General features: G+C 34.9%; 1 protein-coding gene across 1 annotated transcript in view; it reads left to right on the top strand.

Moving 5' to 3' along the window:
• LOC110449391 (scavenger receptor cysteine-rich domain superfamily protein-like) overlaps positions 1-25,697 on the top strand; it is a 51,467-nt gene that overhangs the window by 7,928 nt on the left and 17,842 nt on the right. The gene's annotated exons all lie outside the window — the stretch shown is intronic.

Here is a 25,697-nt window from a genome sequence, read left to right as displayed (position 1 = left end):
CCCCCGATCAGCCTTTTCAATTGATGAACAAATCCGTCCAAGGGACTTGAGCCAATACATGTAATAACATCGTGTTTTAGGAATAAAATAATTCTAACTTATTGTCAAAATACTTGTTTCCAACAAGTCATTCGTAAAAAGTCTTTTCAAAGGAAAGAATGCAATAATTAAGATTATTTTTCATATCTTATATGACTTAAAAGCATCCCTTAATTATTTCGACAATTATTCTTAAATATTTTGGATCGCAACAGGGTTTCTTGATGTTTTTAAAATATACATAGAGTTATGTGCATAGTTTTTAAATGTTTTAGAACGAAAATGTTAAATCTTCTTCGTGAAGTGTAATACAACAAACAGCCAGTGAGAAAGATAAATAAAGTGGAAAAAAATATAAACAGAAACTGTTGTACAATTAGTATAAACAGATTCTTTAAGAACCTATTATTTAAAGCAAACCTGACATCAATTTAGGATAACCATGTGATATTTTTTTATTGATCTTAATGTTTTTAAAGCCAAAAGAGCTTTAAAAAAGACATAGGCATATATACAAGTTTATACATCTCTCCCTTATTCAGCTAATTAAAGTCTGACTGCGTAAAAATCAGCGTATAAGCACTGAAAATTGCTCCGTGGATTGATACATGGAACAGTGTGTTAATGCGCGTACATGACGACCATTATAATTGAAAAATAATATTCGTAGGGCTTCTAACACTACTTTATATAAAATTTAAAATCTATGAAAGGTCGGAAAAGTGTTGTTCACTGTGGGGCCTCTTAAGTTGATGAATAAAATCCACCCAACGGACTTGAGCCACTACATGTACAAGGAATAAACTAATTCTGACTTATTGTAAAAATACTTGTTTCCAACAAGTCATCCGTAAACAGTCTTTTCAAAGGAAAGAATGAAATAATTAAGATTTTTTCATATTTTATATGACTTAATTAAAAGCATGCCTTAATTATTCCGACAATTATTCTTAAATATGTTGGATCGCAACAGGGTTTCTTGATGTTTTTTCAAATGTTTTAGAAAGAAAAAGTTAAATCTTTACGTGTAATACAGCAAACAGCGGCTGCATCGAGAGAGAAAGATAAATAAAGGGAAAAAATAAGAACAGAAACTGTTATACAATTAATATAAACAGATGTTTTAAGAACCTATCATTTAAAGTAAACTTGACATCAATTTAGGATAACCACGTGATATTCTTATTGATCCTAATGTTTTTAAAGCGAAAAGATCTTTAAAAAAGACATAAGCATATATACAAATATATTCATCTCTCCCTTATTCAGCTAAGTTCAGTCCGACTGGGTATAAATCAGCGTAAAAGCACTGCAAATGGCTCGGCAGATTGCTTCTTATTTCCAGTATGGCGTCGTTTACGCTTCAGCGAGATAACAGTCCTATAAGAACCATTGTTTGACTCCTTCACCATTTTGATACATGGAACAATGTGTTAATGCGCGTACATGACGACAATAATAATTGAAAAATCATATTCTAAGGGCTTCCAACATTACTTTATATGAAATTTAAAATCTATGAAAGGTCGAGAAATAGTGTTGTTCACTGTGGAGTTTCTAAATATATCGATGTAGTTTCACAGGATCTATACCAGCATAGCAATCACGGCTACAGTAGCTACTATCGTAGAAACCCGATTCGAATAGTTTTCCCCGTCCTTCGATTATTTAAATATTTTTTGGATGTAGATATAGGGAGTGGCCTTCATTTTGACGGCGTAATAGACAACATGACAGCAGTTAAGAAGAAAATACGATAAAAAAAACATTGGAAATACAAACATCACAGTGGTAACTGCTAAAACGTCTTTGATAAGATACTGGATGCCTCCGTCGATTGGAATGCAATGACTACGAAGATTGAAATAGGACTGTTTCTTTTGTATACATGAATTTACAAATTATTCTTGAAATCGTTTTAAAACCATATCGCAACGACAACTGACACTTCGCTTTAAATTTAATGTTGATGAATTATTATAGTAAACATTATATATTTAAGAGAAAACAACTGTCGATTTTTTAAACATTATTCTATATTTATAGAAAAAATAATCTAATGATTTCCCTTATAAAGAAAACTCTTTTCTTCTTATGTTTGCGTCATTTCTAGCGTACAACTTAAATGTACATAATTTATTGTTGCAAAAAGGCTGAACTTCTGATGCTTACTGTGTATATATTTGTTTTAGTAAATCGATATAACCTCCCATGCTAAATAAATCTTTATTTTCAGCTAATTCTACCATAGAAGTTCGTCTGGTAGATGGAGCTTACAATCATACCGGCCGGGTCGAGGTGTACTATAGTGGATATTGGGGAGCTGTTTGTTCTCAAAAATATAATTTTGATGATAAAGACGCAGCAGTCGTATGCAGAATGCTTCATTATAGGTAAGATGCATTTCTAAAATCAAATATTATACGTGGTATAAGATAATCAAATATTTTTGGAATGTTTGTGTAAATATTGAAGAAAAAACAACAACAAATAAGCCGAAGAACTTGATGCATAATTTTCCCTTAAAAATACGCTATGAAAACTTTGGTATTGTTTTACAATGAATCCAAACAACGTCAGCAACAATAACAATTCTCTTGAATTTCAGTAATGGTCGGGCTTTATCGCGTGTTTCCAATGTCCCTAATGAACCAATTTGGATGGAAAATGTAAGATGTAACGGTACGGAGACCAGTCTTGCTGACTGCCCTTTTGACAGCTGGGGTAATGTTGGCAGATGTCGTTATCAACCTTATGTCACGTGTTTCAACGTAGCAGGTAACTATAGAAGTTTATATAATGTTGTTTGATTTGAGAACAAATACAAAAATAACGATAAAATAAAGTACTGTGTTACCGTTTACTTTCATATCATTTGATTTAGCATTTGCTTATTCGTACTGTCTAAATATTCATATTAGATTATATTTCAATGATGATAGACTCAAATGTAAAATCAATATATCAATTTTTGTATATTTATAAATTAAAATTGATCATTTGTTTCTCCCTTTGTTTTTAATATTAGTTTTTTGACGTGTCGATCACACTTCACCATCATGTCAATGATTATTTTTTATACTGTTATCTTGTTTGTTCACTTTATTTGATGTTTTTTAAATGACGTATTGTCTAACATCGTATATATATAAGTTGTATTTGACGTCTTGGGGCACTGTATACGTCGTTGTTCAGTTTTGTAATCCTTTATTGTGTTCGAGCTAAAGTGTTTGAAGAGTGAGTGTTGATTTACCTATATAACATTGCCCAACATAACGTAACATTGTTGATTGATTAGTTGTAACACTCTTTATATTAACATTGTAGTGTGTGTGAGATACGATCGTGAGTCAATAAATTATGATAGTTAATGTCATTGATTAACAAAATAAATACATAACCATTTGTATTTTATAAACATATGCTATTTAAAACTTTAAATGAAGTTCAAATATATCCACCATGTATAAGGTATGGACACTTTTATTTAAATCAATCGAAATGATACGCGAGTCACGGACCAGCACATACAGGTAAGTGTATATTTACTTTTAATTTCCTTGTATATTCATTCTTATCGATTAATATCTATCTATATATATATATAAGTATGTGTTATATAATATGTAGTATTGTTTAGCGTACTGTTGTGAAAAAAGGAGGTTATAAAATATTGACTTAATATACTTACTTTCAATTACATTTTGTTGATATTGTTGTAACAGTTGCCTTATTTAGTTTTGTCTAAAAATGTAGCACATGCATTTATATGTTTCCATAACTCAATTGTCCAGAACTATAATAACTACTACCTTTACTTGTAATGAACACACCTGTATGTTTAGTACTGGCTTGAGCTGTGTTTGAATCTCCAAAACATTCGAGAAGTTATTTCACTCGGATCAAGATTCGTAATGACCTATACCATATTATAACAATAATATATAAATAACGATAGACCATGTAAATATTTTTGTTGTTTTTCTATAGAATAAGCTTACATATTTTATATTATCTTATCTTATTTAAATAATCCAATATATTTCAGAAAAGACACATCGGACTGTTGTGGTGATCCACACACTTTTGTTTTGTATTGTAAGGATGGGGTAGGGTCTTAAATTGTAACATATAATCAATTTACAAAAATAAACTCTGTCGGTTCGGGAAAAAGAAGGTCTGATATATCCCAACAGTGCATAGTGGGAGGCAACTAATGCGGTCCCCCTTTAGAATTGTTTTCATCTGTGATTGTTACGGGAACATTGGAAAAAAATCAAAATGTAACTTGCTGCCCCCATTAAACCAATATATCTTTTCATTTGTCATTCCATTTTCATTCAATCGGAGTTGTCTTTTTGTTAACCCGTTTTCATTTGACCTTGGCTGTTGCGAGAATATTTAACAATACATTTGTTGGGCATTACATTGAAAAGGTTAGTTGAAAACACTGCACTGATGACTCATTATATTTAATTCGATGTAATAGTATTTTCACTTCAATACGCGTTAAACATTTGTTTGTGAAATGTTCTTCTAATATGAATAAATGTCTGATAGAAATGACAGCTGAATTTTTTTCCCGATTTTTCCAGTTGTTTTATCATATTGTAGAAGAGACCTCACATATACTTGTTCAACACTTCCCTGGACAATCAAATACAAGCCTTCATCTCTCCAGTTCCAGATCCGTAGGTTGGCAGGTCTCTGGACTAGAACGAACTGATTACGTAGGCAATCCCACCGTTCAACCGGAGAAGTTTTGCTCCGTCCTTCTAACTGCACACAATAGCCGAGGCAGTCTTGGTCCATGAGGATGAACTCACACCTAGAGATTATCCACTCGTTGAGGTTATACACTGTATTGGAAGGCTTTGGTCAGGCAAGCATTTTTTAGGACATGTCAGTTTGCATTGCTAGATCAACCAAGCCTTCTTGTTCTCGTCTTGCGTATGCTATTAAGTTATTTCAGTATATCGAATTGTTTTGTTTCTCCGCTAAATTTGTTGATATTAAAGTAAAAAATTGTCTCATTTTCATTCCCATTTTTTAAAATTGTGATGATGATAAAAGAAACAGTACACATTCATAGTGCACCAGGGTTAACACATACAGTAACAATGTACATTTCATTAACATTTAAGATATAATATTATCATGCAGAATGGAATACTTTAATTTCGAGCTAGACATGAATAACAATCTTACTTGCAACTTAGCTTCTAATAAAATCTAAATTATTCCTTTATTTATCTTTCAGTATCAAATATATCGCACCACCCGTTATTGCTGGCTTATCGATTACATGTGTATGTATGGGTGGCAGGTGTAATATGTAACAGACAGAACTAGCTGAATGGGTTTGGCTTCCGGGAAACAGGTCAACACCATTTGGATGATAGACAGATGATAGACAGAAGTTTTACCTGGCCTGTGGAAATGCAAATGTCGCTGTTTTCACGTGTATTTGATGTAAACGCCGCTGTTAATCCTATTTAATGTATACGGAGCATTGCACCCCTGTGTTGAGGATTCGCATATGTAATTCAGACAATAAGCAAGTGTTTCATACGATTATAATCCCTACCTATAACTTTTTCCGATCAAACACAGTTACTCTTAGTAATTTAAACGTGTAAATATTGACATATTTTGATTGAATGAAATCTGCAGATATTAAATTTAAAATAAAGTATATAGTTTAAGTTTATTTTGACACGTGATGGCGGTTGTATACATATACATACCATTTCCTCAATATGTTTCAATGGGCAACATAAGTCCTTATCTACGTCTAAATAAAAAAATGACTGCATAGGGTAGTCGAATAAAGAAATAGTTTTAAACAAGAAATAGCATTTAAAATATAAACGGTATAATTTTCATGCAGGTGCTTATAAATAAAAAAAATAATTATGTACATGTGACATTGCTTAAAAGATAGGAAAATATTAATTCAATAGAATTCAAGCAATAAACTGTACATGAGCTGATCGATCTACGGGAGATAACTCATAACTTTCAATGCTTATTGTTTTCTTCGTCAACACACACGGGAGTGATATATAACCGCGTCGACTAACAATGACAAAATATGCAAGTGACACTGAAGAAGTTCATTTAGCAGGAATGTAAGGTATTTCTGCAAGATTCATCGAGTCACTACTATGTAAATACGATATTATAACCAAGAAAGTGGTAAACAAGGGGAAGTAACTCCCACATCACTAACATCACCAGTGACCAAGCTGGCAAAATTTCAGCAAAATTGTCTGTGTAAGAACATCGTATTTACATTTTACAAAGCAGACACTCGATGAATGTTGCAAATATAACAATGACAGCAAACAATGATAACGGTACTACAGCGTCAAACCACAGAGGCTATATACTACCACATCGTCAACTAGTAATAACAAAATAATCTAATGTTGCTACTTTGTCCTTGTAAATTGACAAAAATTACCAGAATTAATCCAAAATGAAAAGAAAAATGATGCAACACAAGTATTCAAATTTGCAGTAAAACGAAAAATTGTGCTCCAGAAATTTGGTCGACTACTTCAATGGTGTAACATTCAGAAGCTGCATTATCACAAATATTTTATGTGGATATAAGAATAAAATGAGATCTGCGTTTTTATTAATTGTTTCGAATTATTCCATCAATGAGGAGAAACATTGCTGCTTATCAAATGGACTGCCAATCTAGTAGAGTAAGATTTTTACGAAAACAATAGTCTCTTATTCGTTTAAGATAATGAAAATGAAGTAAACATTCGTTGCACAATATGCCTATTCCGCTCATCTGTGGCATCACCGAACAAATGGGTTTAAAGTGTATAAAAGATTCCCCGAAACAACGCCTAATGAAGCTCTATATAACAGATTACCCATTTACGATTTTTGGCTGCAACAGAGAAGTATTTCGAAAATATATATTATAGTCAAACCTGTATTAAGCGGCCACTTAAGGGATCAAGGAAAATTGACTGCATAAGAGAGGTGGCTGCTGAAATAATGTGCAGTCAGATCATGTGACTAATAATCAAGATACAAAAGTTAAGATTTAGGTTCAAGTGTACTTTATTATAAATACAGTGTACATGTATGTAATGCCAAGCAATTAGAAAATATCATGTATTCATTCATACACATATGCATTTAGAAGACAATATGTTGACATAAAAATTACATTTACATGAAGTCATAAATACATGTACCAGAGTTTACACGTACATGTATAATGAAAATGATGTGGACCTGAAAAGTCATGATACATGTACACATGTATATGCATGTTTAAATGCAATTATCATAACGGTGATGACTGTTTGAGTAAGTCGGACCCTGTAGAGTCTGGCCTGGCTGTCTGTCCATTTCCCTCAACATATGCCTCAATTGCAATGGAATGGGAGAAATATTAAAAGAAAAACTCATTAAAAGGTTAAACTTTGACATACAGGTACCCCATGTACAACACAAACACAATATGAGTAGCAATCACCAATTGTTTTACAAACAAAAAGCATATGCCTATCGCTATCGATTTGATCAGTAAACGAAATCGCCGAAGTGTAACTATAACCTGTGCCAGTAAAAATGGGAGTTTCCGAGGGGTCTAAAAATAGAATATTAGAGAGCTCCACGACGACCGAATTGGAGATAACATAGCGAATGGCGGTGTGCGAGGGTTGAGAATTTATCGAGGGAATTATGTAGTGAGGAAATCCGTTCTAGGTGATAGTTGGCGGTAGTATCGGATGGCGATATGAATACTGTCAGTGCAGTCATTTCATTTCAGTATAAAATATATTTTTTAAACAATTAATAAATCACACTTACGTAACCTGACGTTTACGGAACTTCAGCTTCGTCGCCTGAAAATTCCTTGATCCATTAGTTGTGAAAGACTGGTCGTGTTGGCAGGAAAAAAAATCAATTCAATGTTTGTAAGTTTCAAATGAGGATGAACTTAGTCCTTGCTCCGCTAATACAATTACTTTCACGCGATCACTTAGGGTAAGTACTTTTCTCATCGATGATCGATCCATCTCGTTTGATCTACACATAAACTACTGAGCATTGTTTATCATGTGACTAAAATATGCCCTTAAAATCAATTCATTTGCCTGAACCAGAGTTAGCGAGTACCAATGAAAATCGCCACCATGCGTTTCAATTACTATCGTAAAAAAATCATATGACTGCAACTAAAAATAAGCATAGTCAAGTGATCGTTGCAGTGTACCTTGCTAGACAAAATGGCGGCTGGCCGCTGTTTTAAGACAGTGATCGTAATTGGGACCCGATTTCAGTGGCCATTTGCCGCGTCAGACAGGTGATCTCTTAATCAGAGTTCAATATATAGTGTATTTTATCGGGAGGACCATAAACTGACCGTTTAAGGCAGGTGTCCGTTTATTTAAGGTGACCGTTAAGGTAGGTTTGACTGTAACTCATAAATCACAATAAGACATACGGAACGTAAACACTTATCGTCACAAAATGTTTTTCGTCATTGTGAGTGATCAGTTCTGTAACATACATCCATGTAATTAGGAAAGTGGTTGAAATTTAAAGCATTGAAATCAAAGAAGCAAAAGATAGTGCAAACAAAGATTATGTAATATAAATTTGCAATTTCGGGTTCAAATACAAGAATCCGATATAGTGAAGGTTAGTATATCAAGTAAATGCGAGAATCTGGATAGATTTGCTGTATTCATTGTACTTTTGAAATATTCTATGTTTTTGTAAACAAATTCGAGGAATTCGTCACGAGCAACTGGTATCAACTACCGAGTTGTGTCGCGTTACAGTCTTTTCATGGCTTGTCTTTTAACAAAATTCTTGTCCGTCTTATCACTGGTAAGTTTCGGAAAGGCATCAAACCGAAGAAACACGAGGGTGTACTGCCGAATATATTATCACCAAGAAAAGCATTACATTTCTGATCAAGTTCATATTCTGATGTATTCACATCATCATCCAGTATATAACAGGCGCACACTTCCTCCAAAAGTCGAGCGTACGGTACCGAGATCACTACGACCTGCCTCACATCAGGGAATTTGGACATCGCTGGTCAAAATCTTCAAGCCTCCACGCTTACATTTTTTTTTGTAATAACGTAATTAGATTGCACTTGTTAATGTTTCCAATGTTTTCTGTTCGAAACCAACCCCTTCAGCAAATGAGTCAGCGTTTAAGCTGACCACAATTCAGTGTTGCACCATTGTTTCCGATCACTTTGACCTCATTAACCTGAAAACAGCGATCCTACGTGTCCTTCCTCCATTTCCATTTCCCCGTATATCAATAAACCACATTTTAAAGCAGTTCAATGCTAAATTACGACTGATTTATAATGTTTTCAGTTTGTATTGACTGGCAATCTAGATCATTCCTATCTGACCGATTATACTGTTTTGAAATGCTATATACCTGCTACTCCACAAGTCCACCTGCCCAGAAAATTACGTCTTTCTTGTTCTCAAACAGAAATGGATAATTAAGTCCCCTAAACAAATAATGTTGACTTATTCTTTTTACCCCGTATCTTCGTCTCTTTCAGTCGTGATTTTGTCAACGCGTTTTCTCTGTAACTAAATGTAGTAATCCAATGAAACTTTGCATGCGTAAAAATGAGCATGAATAGATATGTAAAACATCTTTGTTTTGACCAATGAACATCCAACATGGCCGCCGTGGACCCTGATTAGCCAAACTTTAGATATTGACCGATTTCAATCAAACTTGGTACGTAAGTTTGGTATGCCATCACGGCATAGTGATTGCCGTAAGCATTATTTACGACTGAGAAAGTCGTTCTAGGAACTTTGGTAACGGCCGTCATTCGATTTACAACTTGTTAGTCATAAACGTATTAATACAGCTTATCAAACGAATATATTTTTGTGATATTTTATGAAATATTACTTGAAATATTTATTTTTATTGCCGTTGAATTTAAATATTGTTTTAAAAATTACATTTAACAGGAGACACACAAATCTACTGCAAACAGGCTGCTGAAACTGACCCAAACAAAGACCGAGTCACGTGACTGAACTGAACAATCACTGGCTGTACTTGACCACCAGTGTCACGTCGCTTAAACTGACCACAGCTGACCTAACTGCCTGTGCGCCTGCATGTTAAATGGTAGACTTGTCTTAGTTCATAAACCACACTTAATTACAGAAGTTTCAATTATGACTTTTCAGCTTCATTTTATAACATGATTTGACGCCGTGTTGAGGATATTTTTTCATGAACGCAAACAAAAACTGCTGCAACAAGAGGGTAAAAAGTGAGGCGAATGTAACAAAACAGACCTCTTTTATTAGGTGATTACACGGTATAATTCAATTACCTGTAACAGAAACAATAACATGTGCTATATATATGTTACGGTATGACTCAATCAGTGTTTGTGTCTACGAAATATGCAAGATGTTAAATAACTTTGACTTACTCTTAAAATGAACAGCTTCAGACTATCTTAGAATCATCGATATTTTATTTAAATCAAGTATATAAATCATTTCTTATGCTCTTCTACGAGAAAAGCTACCACTTTCCCTCTTTTATCTTATGTTTATTTTAGTAATTTAGTTTGTTGCAGAATAGATGCCTCGGACACCTCCGGACAACCAACACCTATTATGTATTTTTGTCTCAACTGAAATGTAGTCACTGCATGCTGCCACTCGTGGTTACAGCGAAAGCATTGACTTTGTTTGGCTTACGTAAACAAAATGTAGTTTTGGAAGTGACACCAAATTACGATAAATACGATATATATATATATATATATCAGGAGAACGCAAGATAACTGATGTTTTTTACAAGTGCATAGCATGAGTGAAAATATTGGTATGCCATACGAGTAAAATATGAACGGTTTTAAAGAGAGAAACCGTAATTTTGGTTGTTAATTACATTTTGAAACATTTGCCACCGACACAAATGTAACTGCATCAAAACGGTTGTAGATATGATAGCGTAATCTTTGTAATGATTTCCCTGGCAACAAGGATGTCCGCCATTTCAAATGCGTTATTTAACATAATTCTGCCGTTTTCTGCTATTATTTGGTAAGAGCTGCTTTCATAAATCATATCGATTGTATAAGTAAGTTAATAACTTTAATGTAATGAGTGTTGCTAAATTGTTCAAACCAACAACCTAACCTACCGTCGCTTCACCGTGTCTGGACAGAAATCTACATCTTTGAATGTAACAAATATAAGGTGTCGTTCTGATTGGTAAATACCAAAAGTGATATCTTCATTCACTTAGTGAGATATATCAGTTTTATCAAATTGATAGAGTTTGGTTTTTCATTGACAAAAAAAAATATTTATTTATTTTGATTTTAGATTAATGCAAAGTGCTCTACTACGATATCATGTATTTCAATACGCGAGTTACTTTGGTCTTATTATCCCTGTCTTCTTTCCAAGCGTCCAAATGTATTTTCCACGGGTGTACTTGGCATTAGTTTTATCGATTCTGATTTCGACAAATGGTTTTGCTGATTCTGTTGCTTTTTTCCTAGTTTCATCAATTTAAAGGTCAAAAGATTGTTTTGTTCCATTTGTGATTATCTTGATTTCATCCATGTCACCATATTGTAACAAAGTTGAAGAATATACATTTTGTTAACACGGTTCATATAATTATCCCATATAACAACGAAACCACATTTAAAGGCAGTTAATGCTTAATTTTGTCTGATTTATAATGTTTTAAATTTGTATTGACTGGTAGTCTAAATCATTCCTATCTGACCGACTATGTTGCACTAAAATGCTATATACCTGCCACTCCACAGGTCCATAAACAAATAATGTTGACTTTTTCTTTTTAAACCGTGTATTCTTCCTTTTCAGCCGTGATTTTGTCAACGCGTATTCTCTGTAACTAAATGTAGTAATCCAATGACACTTTGCATGCGTAGAAATGAGCATGCATAAATATGCAAAACATCTTTGTTTTGGCCAATGCGCATCCAACATGGCCGCCGTGGCATCTGATTAGTCAAACTTGGTAAAGCAAAATTGGTACGTAAGTGGAGTATGCCATTACAGCCATTACAACACAGTGATTGTCGTTAGCATCATTTACGAATGTGAAAGTCGTTCTAGGAACTTTCGTTACGGCCGCCTTCCAATTACAACTTGTTAGTCATAATCGTACTAATGCAGCTTATCAAACGAAACACAAATATCGATTTCTATTTTTTATTGATTATTTCTTAAAACACTTACTTATAATACTATGTTAATTTGCTGTTAAATCTAAATGATGTTTTAAAGATTACAATTTCCTTTAATATAATTTCAGTTTAACGGTTCCTTTATAGACACCACGAACTTTACAGTTTATCAGACCACTATAGGAATGAGAAAAACAAAAAATGTTACACCTTTTCAGTGTTGATTAAGCTTTTTTTTTAATATTTTGTTTATTCCTAAAGCACAAAAGATCAAAATAAAAAGGAGATAACAAAAACATTTAAAATATGCTTTGTACAACAATGATATCGTTTGGTTCACAAAGCTATTGCATTATTTATTTGTCCTTTTGAACCTCATATTTCTAATTTTATCACATCATTATACACCAGATTTACCACTATATAATTGGCGTAACGTGACACGGGACATGCTACAGCTCTAGAGTACAAATATCAGCTGAATAATGCGATATATTGTGTCATTGAGTGCTAATGTTTTGGTATATTGTGAAAGTGAGTGCTCATGTTATGGTTTATTGTGTCATTGAGTGCTAATGATATGGTACATTTATATTATTAATAGGATATATTGTGGCATTGTGTGCTAATGTTATGGTATATTGTGTCATTGATTGGTAATGTTATGTTATATTGTGTTATTGAGCGGTAATGTTATTATATATTGTGACATTGAGTGGCAATACAGTTGTATAGTGTGTCATTGAGTGCTACGTTAACTCTTTCCGTACCGCAACTCCGGTCCGGATTTCGTACCGGATGTACTTATTAGACTCGCCCCCGCGCATTTAACAAAATGGCGGATTTTTAATGTACTTTTTAGACTAGGTGTAACTGCCGCAAGGATTAAACAGGTAACTGTGAACAAATATTGTTATTGTTTCATGTTCTGGTTCATAGACAAACACTTCTCAATTTTCGCAGCATAATGACTAACTGGCAGCTGATACTGACTGAGAAATCGACATTTGTCTTTCAATAAACGATACGATTCCTTGTATTTAACACAGCGTTGTAGTACAGGTTTCCAATGGGGTTTCATTATGGTTACGAATGTGGAGTCGTTGATATTTTTCTAAATACAAGTAGATTTCGTCAAGACTTATATTAGAATATTCAAATTTACTTCAATAAGTCTCAACAAATATCTGATGATGAATTTACGAGTGTTCGTATCGAATTAAGTTGCCGCCATCTTGTTTACATTTGAGGCACCAAACGCAAACATCTTGCGGCAAATGCGAAAACATTAAGTCACATAAGAAAAAAGTGTACTCTGCACAACTAAAATTATTTCTTCCAAACTGATGGGTTCTGATTTTAGCGACAATTAAAGGTTTTTTTCGCGACAGTCTCGTGCGATAACCAACTAAACATCAGGCAGGTTACATCAAAGTCTCTTATCGTGTGTACACGACAACGGGGATGAGACGGCCCTTTATTTTGTCGTCTGTACACGACAACGGGGACCAGGATGACATATTGTTGTCGTGTGTACACGACAACGGTACGGAAAGAGTTAAGATATATTGTGTGCTAATATAACATTAGCACACAATAGTACACAACGTAAGCACTCAATGACACACTTGTTATAGTTATGGTTTATTGTATTATTGAGTGGTAATGTAATGGTATATTTTGTCAATGAGTGCTAATATTATGACATATTGTGTGCTTAATGTGTCATCGTGTGCTTATGTTATGGTAAATTGTGTTATTGAGCTAATGTTATGGATTATTGTGTCATTGAGAGCTAATATCATGGTGTCATTCATTGCTTATGTTATCGTTTATTGTGTTTTTGATTAATAGTTTTATGGTATACTATGTCATTGTGTGCTTACGTGACGGTATATTGTGTAATTAAGTGATAATGTTATGGTATACTTTGGTTTTAAGTGGTAATGCTATTGTATGTTGTGTCATTTAGTGCTAATGTTATGTAATATTGTGTATCGTTTTTATGGTATTTTCTTTGATCTTATCTCATTGAATCTGTACGATATATTCTATCGTATTATACTTTGTCTTTAATATGTTGACGCTGTTATAATGTAATCTAGCTTTCCTTTTGACAATGTGCTATAGTTTTTCCTTTTAAGGTCACCCGAGACAAAGTCTCAAGTGACCTATTGCGATCGCCTTTTGTCCGGCGTCGTGCATCGTCCGTCGTCCGTCGTGCGTCGTGCTTCCGTAAACAATTTAAAACATTTTGGACTTCTTCTTAAAAACTACTGAACCAATTGTAATGAAATTTTGCAGGAACCTTCCATAGTAAAATGTAAACCACAATTGTGAATTATATGGTCCCATGGCCACCCCCTAGGAGCCCGAGGGGTGGGGCCAAAAAGTGTCAAATTGACTCAAATTTCAAAAATATTTTTCTCTACACCCAGATATGGTAGAATCAAATACTCTGTATGGATGAAAGGGTCTTAAGGTACTTTACCAAAGTTGTGCATTTCATTACCCCAGGGTCTCACGTTTCTCCATGGGAAGGGGTCAAATTAATTTGAATTTCGAAAACCTTCTTCTCTACACCCTGATATGGTAAAATCAAATACTCTTCTTGAAAGGAAGGCTCTTAAGGTACTTTACCGCAATTATGAATTTCATGACCCCAGGGTCTGATATTTTCCCCTGGGGAGAGGATACAGTTTACTATATTTGATAAAAGGAAAACATATTGTTAGCATAATTTGTTTAATTTCCATTGGAAATCGTTCACACTTGGTTATACTTATAAGTATAGGATGATGGTTTGATGGTATGTACATATTGACTCTGGCTGACCCGGCCAGGGGCTGATTGACGGGCCCACAAAAAGGGTCAAATAGATTTGAATTTCAAATATCTTCTTCTTTACACCCAGATATGGTAGAATCAAATACTCTTCACGGATGGAAGGTTGTTAAGGTACTTTACCAAAATTATGAATTGCATGAACCCAGGGTCTGACATCTACCTAGTTTATATAGGAAAATTACATTTTGAGCATAATTTGTTTAATTTCGATTGGAAATCATTCAAACATGGTTATAATTAATAGTACTGTATGACAGTTTGATGCTATGCACATATTGACTCTGCTGACCCCCAGGGGCTGATGGGCGGGGCCCCCTAAAAGGTGTCAAATTGATTTGAATTTCAAAAATCTTCTTCTCTACACATGATATGGTAGAATCAAATACTCTTCATGGATGATATAGTCTGAAGATACTATACCAAAATTGTGAATTTCATGACTTCAGGGTCTGACATTTCCCCCTGGGGAGGGGATAAGTTTACCATAGTTTATATAGGAAATCGTTCAAACTTGGTTGTAATTATTAGTATAAGATGACAGTTTGACTCAAATTTTAAAAATCTTCTCAAGTCCCATAAATCCCAAAATTATGAATTTTTTGACAGCAGGATCTCACATTTCCTCCTGGGGAGGGGGTTAAGTTTACCTTAGTTTATATAGGAAATTGATGTTTTCCAGTATGATTTCGTTAGTTATACCCCCGCAACGATGTAAGGGGGAAGGTATACTGTTTTCAGCTTGTCTGTCCTTCTGTCTGTCTGTCCGTAGATTTTTTTTTGCCTGTACAGCTTCTTTTAAAGTAATGGACCGATTTCAACGAAACTTTTCAGATATGATAACTCTCACCTGAAGTTGTCTATTCAGTTGCCGGCCTTCGGTCTGGTGACACCATTCAGCACTGCTCAGCAAGAAATGGGATACTATACATATTTACGGCCTGCTGCTTGATATGATTTTGCTGGACTATGGATATATTGAGTCGTGCAATTTGTATGAGTGCATGAACTGTTTATTGCTTTATTTGAACTGCTGGTGCTGCAAGTTGAAATTTTGAATCGTATCCTGAGGTCGCCATTGTATAACGTATACACTCGTGATTATGCCCGTGTTCGTCACACTTAGCTGACCACATATAGTTGTGCCTTACATGTACACACCTGCAGCTGACCACGTGAGTGCCTTACCTGTACAAACCTGCTTGTTTTAATTTTCCGTCGAGCGTTATTCTCGTTGATATAAACTGTTGTATACCTTTGTCATGGATGCTGCTACTTCTTCCAATAAACATTTTCTCAATTCATCTTCAACTTCATCTGCATCTCTAATTCTTCCGGAGAGCAAAAAGGCAAGACAAGGATCACTGACGGACGAAACGCTCCCATCAACTTCCCCATGTATCCTGGCCAACCTGGCCTGTACTTACCAATGGGTTCCTCAACGCCCTCGATTCCTACGGGTAATTACTATCATCAATCTCCTGGCTACCCCCCCTGAACATGTCCCCAGCCCACAGGCTTATAATGTGAATTTATCACCAGACAATGTCAAAGAAATAACTGTGGCCGTTCGAGACATGCTTATGGGGGAATTGTCCACCATTATTCAAAGGGCAGAATTGGATAATATTAAGCTAGAAAACCAGGACCTCCGGCTAAAACTTGACGATCTAGAACAATATAGCCGGAGGCCATTGGTTAGAATCTCTGGGATCCCCGAGTCCAAATCTGAAAATACCACTACCCTTGTCCTTGATGCCATCGATAAGGCTGGTATATCCATTAGTGCTGACGACATTGAAAGGTCACACCTTGTTGGAAATCCCGCGAAAGCCAAGTCCAAACCCCATCAAATCATCACGAGACTGCGAACGTACGAGGCCAAACGTACACTTCTTAAGACCAGTACAAAATGCAGGGGCTGTACTTTGACCAAGTCTGTATCGGTTAACGAAGGCTTGACCAAACACCGTGATAAGCTCGAGTTCCTTTGTCGGCAGCTAGTAAAAAAACCCATCATGTGCTGTGGACCAGACTAGGACATGGGATGGGAAGGTAATGATCAAGGACATTAATGCTGACCACATCTATAAGATACTCTTGGAAAACCTCAGTATTGAACCCGCTCGAATTGTAATAGGTGCAACTAAATTAGTAATCATTGACAAACTTTTCAATGAATCAGCTTGAGTCAGTTTATTTGATCGGAGGCAAAATCATAAAATTATCCAGTTCCATAAAAAGTTCTATCAATATACACCTGTATATTTATATAGCCTTATCCCAAGTACTGTATTAGAAGGGCATCGATATGATACCATAAACTCCGACCATACCTTTATTAATCCAATATTGAGCAAAACTTCCTTTTATAAGCAGTCATTTCTACCTTCTGTTATAGACCAATGGAATAGTCTTCCACAAAATGTACGATCAAATCCGTCTACTTCTGCTTTAAAATCTTATTTTGACAAGCAACATACTAAGAAAACGCCTATATATTACAACGTTGGTACCCGCAAGGGCTAAATATATCACACGCACGACTACGAATTGAGTGTAGCTCCTTAAATGGTCATTTATTTGCTAAAAATATAGCTCCATCTCCATTATGTTGTGGTGAAGTCGAAAACAATAAACATTTTTTAATGGAATATAACAGGTACGATCCAATAAGAAGACGCTACCTACAATGTTTGCCCCATAATATTACTTTGGAGTTATTATTATTTTGAGATGATTCGTTTACATTGGCTGACAATAGGTTAATATTTCTAGCTTTACAGAATCATATACTTAAAACTGAATAATATGACATGTAAATTTGTACAATATATATCTTACCCCAACAACCTTACTCTAAGGAAGTTTAAACTATTGTTATATCCATTAATTATTGGTATATATATATATGCGTGTGATGTGTGTATGAATGGTGTTATCACGTACTGAATATATTAGTTGCTGTTTAGTATACTTGGTTGCAGGTTTACATAAGTGTCTGTGACACTTGTTCCTATTTCCCTTTGTCTTCTCTGTTCATTGTAATAACATGCTTGAACTGAAATAAAAGAAAGTTTAAACTAAACATTTTTGGATAAGATGATAACTACCCCCTTATGTTGTGCATCCAGGTATTTTTTTCCAACCCTTTTTTATGGAGTTATGGCCTTTTGTTGAAAAATTCTTGTCCTGACAACTTCTCATAATCTACTGAGCCGATTTCAATCTTTTTTACAGATATGTCCCCTGTCCCCTGACGTTGTGAATCCAAGAAGTACTTTTTTTATTCTACCCCTCTAAAAAGAGTTATGGCCCTTTGTTGAATAAACCTGTATCTGCCTCATAACAATGCAGATATTGTAATTACCATCTGATGTCGTGCATCAGACTAGTATTTATTTTCATTTCTACCCTTTTTAAGGATTTATGGCCCTTTGTTTAATATCTTTGTCCTGCCATCTTTTCCCTTAACTAATAAGACAAGTTTAGCAAAACAGGTTCATCTGGGCTAACAAGATTTGGTATGTAAGTATGTTTTGGCATGGGGAAGGAGTACAGGAAGTATATCAGTGACCAGTATACTTAAAAAAGTGTACAGCTCAGTCAATAAAGAACTCATTACTGGTGGGAGACTATGGATTGCTTTGCAATGCTTTGCCTTAGTAAACCTTTAGCTTAGAGTTCTGGTTTATATATGAGCGGGGGTATTAGTTAGCCTTTGGCTTACAGTATTAGTTTCCATTAGAAATAATCCAGAATTATAAGTTTGGGATAGAAGTTTGGTGGTATGCACATATTGACCCTGACTCATATCAACTGGTGTTAAGTTTAGATGTAGTAGTCAACATACTTTTGTTATTTTTTAACCATTAGTTGTATGTAATTTATGTTCAGTATAAAAAGATGCAAAGCTTCCAAATGGCAAATACCAATAAACAAAAACTCTTCATTGTTGAATCAATGAATTAGATATTTGATAGGAGAGCTGATTTCTTTTTAGCCAGTACCCTTACTCATATACCTCTCCATCCCCCCACCCCATAACAACAACAACAATACAACAGCTCATTCTACTGTAATAAGAAAGAAAGAAATAGAAAAATGAGGTGCCCATGCTGGGATTGAACCCACGACCAAAGATTCTGGAGATAGTACATATACTACCCAGATCTTTCAAACTACGTTTGCATAACATGTTGTTCAAATTACCTTTGTTACAAAATGATTTCTTTTTCAATTGGCAGCTTAGATAACATCATTTTGTTTACATAACTCATGTGCCGTTAAGGCCTATAGGCCTCTTGTCGGATGACGTGGCAGTATTTGTTGTGTCCTTATGAGCCGTTATTGATTTGTGTAATTTGTTATCCTTGTGTGTTTACGCTGTGATTTGTCTTGATAGAATATGTTCACCTTATGGTACTTTTTCCCTTTGCGTAGAGGCTATGATATTTCGTTCTTGTTTATTCATTCGATAGTACGATCTTTAAGATCAGATCAATACATCTTGTTTAAAAACGCTCGACATTGCTTTTAACATTGTACATAACATAATGTAAAGCTTACGATAATCCACAAAACTTTATCGAGCGCATTCGCAGGTAGATCCCCCTACCTGTACCTTGTGTGTTGACCGGGTTCCTCTGCAGGACGCGAGGAGCTGTGAAATCATGGCTGCGCACCTCTACTTAAAACTGGTAATCATGACCGGCCTTTTCCCATACATTGAAGGCAAGTATTTAATTATATTATGGTATTATTGTATTTTGTTTTTACTTTCAGACTTTGGCGTGTTTATAATGATGTCTATACCGTCAATGCTTTGCTATTGGTTTTACCTTTTTTCGTATGTTTCCTCACATATCAATTAGTTTACCACGTAATGAAATGTTAGCCGATATACTTCTGCATTGTTTTAAATATCGGTAAAACGTTTTTAATAAAACTGGTAAATATATGACTCTAACATATCTCGCTCAGGGTGTGAGCATACTTTTCAAACACTTTCATAGTCCGATATTCTTTACTCTATAAACTGTAAATATTTATTGATTAAATCTAGCGATAGCGCTTTTAGGAAATTTTACAGGTATGCTGGAGAATATATGTGAAAGCACACATTTCTCGTTCAGTTGACTAAATGATTTGTCCCAAATCAAAACCTTATGAAAGCTTTATCATCGCCTAGGCAAATCAGTGCCCAGGCATTTAATATATCCATGACTATCATTCGTTTCCCAGTAAATGACGCCAGATACCAAAATGATTAACGCTCATATTCTGAAACTTAGCATGTGCTTGGGAGTCATTTCCGTATCTGCGGCTGAAGCTGAGTTTATACAGTTTCTCAGGTATGTGCGTTTTGGTTTATTAGACCCAGCCAAGTTGTTAATTGCATGCGGCAATGATTATGTACGCTTTAAAAGCGTAGCAAAAGTATTTCCACTTATTTTAAGTTGGACACATGAATAAATTATCAGTCTTTTGTGCACTGCTGCAGGTGAGAATTTTTATTGCCGGATGACCTAAATTTTAGGCGTGACTGCCTCAGTGCAGGCATTTCACATGGTAATGTTAAAAAAGGGGCCGATAGTAATAGTATGACTCATTCTCTGAAGGGCTGGTGTTATCTGCAAGGTCACTCATGGCCCATAGCGGGTACCGGTAACATAGACCGCATACATTGTAGATCATCGCCTTGGCACTTAATTTACCTGTGTTTCAATTGTAACCTATCCATTCATGGTTGAATGCAAACAGCTCAATATTTGTGTATCTGTTAGAAAAGCGCAAAACTAACTCACAAACAGAATGTTTAGATCATATGACTAAAACATTAATTTAGAGTCTATGCACATTATAGTATATGACCCTAGGTTACGTAAAATATATATGTTAACATATGGTATATAATGTAACTTTGTAATATTGAAACATGTGCAGCTGAAAGTAATCTTAACATTTTTCAATAAATTGATTATTACTTTGACCCATGACCTTTGGTAACTTATATGTTTGCCTGGTTAAATGTATGTCATATTTATTGGAATTGATTATTGGTTTAACCTATGACCTTTGGTGACCTATATATTGACCTATGGTATAAATTTGCTCTGGTATAACGTGCAAATGAATTGTTTGTCATATTGATCAGTAGTGGTAATAGATTTGACCTATGACCTTTGGTGACCTATATTTTTACCTTTAAGGTAACTTTACTTGATATTACATGTGCTAATGAAAAATGTGTGATATTGATCAATATTGATTATTGGTTTGACCGATGACCTTTGATGACCGTTATATATTAACCTTTGATATAACTTTGCTCTGGTAGTATATGTGCAAACGAATTGTTTGTCATATTGATAAGTAATGATTATTGATTTTACCTTTGGTGACCTATATTTTCACCTTTAATGTAACGTTACTTGATATAACATGTGGCAATTAAATGTATGTAATATTGATCAATATTGGTTTGACCTATGACCATTTGATGACCTTTATATTGACATTTGATATAAGTTGTATGTGGTATAACATGTGCAAATTAATTGTTTGTTATATTGATTTGTATTGATAATTGTTTTGATCTATCAACTTTGGTAACCTATTTCTTGACCTTTGGTATAGTTTCGCTTTGGTATAAATTGTACAAATGAAATATGTGCCATATTGATCAAAATTTATTATTATTTGACCTATTACCATTTGATGACCAATATAATGACATTATATATACTTGTACATGTATTGGGTCAAAATAGAGCACTCAGAATGGGAAGAAATATTAAAATTGAGGAAACGTTGGATACAAATTTCTAGAATCAATATAATGTTGTAAGTCAAATCACAATATTTTTGAGTTTGAAATATTGTTATTATTGCAGCTTGTTGACTGAATCATATAAGGGCGAACGATTGAAACGCTTTGAAAATCTGGAATAAAATTAATAAAAAGTTGCTCTTGATACACGTGACAAAAGACTGCCATAAAACGTGAAGGTTCTCAGCTAGGTTTTTCAAACATCTCAACCACAACCACTTCAGAAAATACATTTTAGTTTAATGAATAACACTTCACATTCATATTCCACAAATAATATTATCAATAAAACTGTATCTCTTTGTATATTTGTCATGTTTTCTTTCAAAGTATTCAGCCTACCCAGGTATTGCTGTCCTTTTTTGAAATGACAGCAATTTATTTGATCTGTTTGAAGTGCTGTCGACCGTTCACGTAAACAGCTATATTACCTACACAAATACGCATCAGGCAAACAGAGTTGCTTCCGGCTATTCGACTTGCGACGTCACGCGTATGAAATAACCTTTTTTCCGCGTAATATAGTTGATTCATTTATGATATGCAATTATAATAATATAATGCAACATCTTTAAAGCGTCCTATTATATTTGCGAAGGCTCATTGAAATGGCAAAGTTATTTCGACATAATAAAGCATCAAAGACCGTGTTCATGTACAGTGTATCAATGAAAACTGTTTTACTTAGTTTTTCTATACTTTACAGATAACAGCGTAGCACATTACTTTTGTTTACTTTTAACAAATAAACAGATGGCAATTTTGATTTGCTGCTGCACCATCGTGTTGTACGGTACGATGGCAGCCGTTGTGCGTGGTCGCCATCACTTTAATCGTTTTAAATGGATATATTGTCCATACTATTTCTCATTGATACATGATGTGTAGTCAAGTAAGTGAGCTATTGATTTATCAAAACACATACATTGTACCTATTAAGCTCCCACAACCGCTCTCGCAAGATGTAGACGAGAAACTAATATATTGAAAAATAGAAAGCAAACCTCAAACAGGCGACATATCAGAATTTAGAAGCCTTGGATTATGGTTTAATCTTTAAATTTTATTTGACCAGGATGAACTTTTATACTGTCACTCTAATTACAACTGTTGTGTATAACGTCATTTAAAGTTTTAAGCATGGCTACTACAATACTCACGCGTTCAATGTCCTATTATTTTTTACTGGTAAGCTAAACCCGCATTGCATGTCAGGGTGAAAATCTTTTACATTTTCAAAAAACAAACAATTCCACGGGTGATTTAAATTCGTGACAATTGATGATGTATATTTTACATCATTGCCACGCCAAAGCAACCTCTGACGAAACAACCTTCTGTGTCACTTCAGGTTTGCCCTTTTCTGTCCGCTTGGTAAACGGCGCGAGTAACAGTTCCGGCCGAGTGGAGGTCTTTCATGCCGGAGAATGGGGCACCGTGTGTGGTGTTAGTTGGGGACGTGACGAAGCTGTAGTTGTGTGTAGAATGTTAGGATACAATTACAGGTAAGTATCTGTTACAAGTAATGTATTTAGATGAAATATTTACAGAGGTGGGATACATTTCTCAAAAATTCTTATACTGAGAAACCTTGATTTTTTAAAAAGTATACTGATGATAATCCCGGATCTGATCTCCTTCCTTAGAAACTCGTTGATTGACAAATATATTTTATATTTTTTTATAAAATGTTATTAAACACTTGTTGTAAGAATAAGAGTTGTCTCTCTCATCTGTCATGCTATTCTGATAAACTAAATCAGAAAGCCAATACTCAATTCCCAAACCTAAAATTAGTATTTCTTCCTTTTTTTGCCGATCAATATAAAACAAGCTCATAAAAACATATAGATAATTTTATTTTATTATAGCAAAGCTCAGAGTGTTGGATCTGCGTACTTTGGAGCTGGCTCAGGACCTATCTTGATGGATGATGTCGCATGTGACGGCTCGGAACAAAGTCTTGATGAGTGTCCGTTTAGTGGTTGGGGAACTCATAATTGTGGCCATAATGAAGATGCAGGCGTGATATGTTTCACAGAAAATCACGGTAACTTGTATTAAAAGGACTTAGCAACACAAGTCAAGCTACTCTATAGCATAATATACTATATAATGTACATTTTCGAATTCCAATTAATATTTGTTTGTTTGTTTGTTTGATTTTGTTTAACGTCCTATTAACAGCTAAGGTCATTTAAGGACGGCCTCCCCTGTGTGCAAGATGCATGCGTGTAGTGTATGTGTGTGTATTTTGGGAGGCTGCGATATGTTCGTGTTTGTCTCCTTGTGATAGCGCGGAACTGATGCCGACTTTATAGTGCTACCTCACTGAAACATACTGCCGAAGACACCCAGCAGGACGCCCCACCCGGTCACATTATACTGACAACGGGCGAACCAGTCGTCCCACTCCTAATTTGCTGAGCGTTAAGCAGGAGTAGAAACTACCATTTTTAAAGACTTTGGTATGTCTCGGCCAGGGGACAGAACCCAAAGCCTTCCTCACAGGGGCGAACGCTCAACAAATGGCCAAAAGTGAGGCATTGTCAAGGGAGACATTAGGAAGAAGAAAGTTATTTAGAAAGGAGAGAAGAGATAAGGTCCCAAATTTAGTCGCCTCTTACGATCATGCAATTGGGGGCAGCAGGTACAATTCTTACGCCCTACCTGCAGGGCGAGTAATATTTGCCATAATCATTTACAAACAACTGTTGATAATATCTATTTAACCAAGAAAAAGGTTTTATTTTCTTGTTAACCTAAGTTGTCATACGCCTATGATAAACGCAAGACTAAGATAATATAATTATCAAAATCACGCTGTTCTTCTTCGCGCTGTTACAATTGTCACGTGATGCCTATATGTCTTCGTTTAACAACAAGCTGCACGTTTTTGAGTTTCTCATCATATGGGTAGCTGTTCTATTTTGTCTATTCAACCTGGATATATTTGAGATGGATTTTCCATTTCTCAGTCTCCATTTGACCAACAGAAAATGAACAATTAGCACCGAAGGTATGCTATACACCAGATATTTATGTCAATCAATCAAATCCATCGATCTATCGACATCGCTCGTCAACACATAAACTACCATTTGACAGATTTACAATCACTATTTGATGTCAAATTCTCTGTAAGTTTAGCATAACATTCTGACCATGAAGTTGACAGGTTTGAAGTTGATCTTGAGTGTTAATTAGAAACTTTGGTGTAAGTCCGCTAGCAAACCTTCAAATTACTAGCATACTAACGCAATATATTTGTATATGTCATGTCGTTCAAAATTGTCCTTTTTTAAACATTGAAAGTGTAACCGAAATGTATGTAATGTCAACATAATTTCTAGACGGAACAGATGTTTACGTCCGCCTGAAAGGAGGGCCTGGGCTATAGGTATAAGCTAAAAGAAACTAGCAATAACATAAATTAGAAGATTAAGTTGTGTAATTCCTTAAGCGTTATCCTATTGTTTTGCAATTTCACATAATTTCTTTCAGAAACAGACTTTGAAATTCGCCTTCGTGGAGGCGCAGGTCCTCATGTAGGCCGTGTAGAAGTGTATCACAGTGGTCTCTGGGGAACCGTTTGTAACGACAACAGTTGGGACTACAATGACGCTATTGTAACGTGCCGGATGGTGGGGTACAGGTAATGTATGGCTATTTACATTAGTGTAAGAATCCATAGAAGTACAAAACCTGATTAGCTTTAAAGGAGAAAGGGAGTTCCACGTAGACGTCAACGTTCAA

Source organism: Mizuhopecten yessoensis, unplaced genomic scaffold (assembly GCF_002113885.1).
Source record: "Mizuhopecten yessoensis strain PY_sf001 unplaced genomic scaffold, ASM211388v2 scaffold4599, whole genome shotgun sequence".
Classification (NCBI taxonomy): Eukaryota; Metazoa; Mollusca; class Bivalvia; order Pectinida; family Pectinidae; genus Mizuhopecten; species Mizuhopecten yessoensis.
This window is presented reverse-complemented; position numbering and strand designations above follow the sequence as displayed.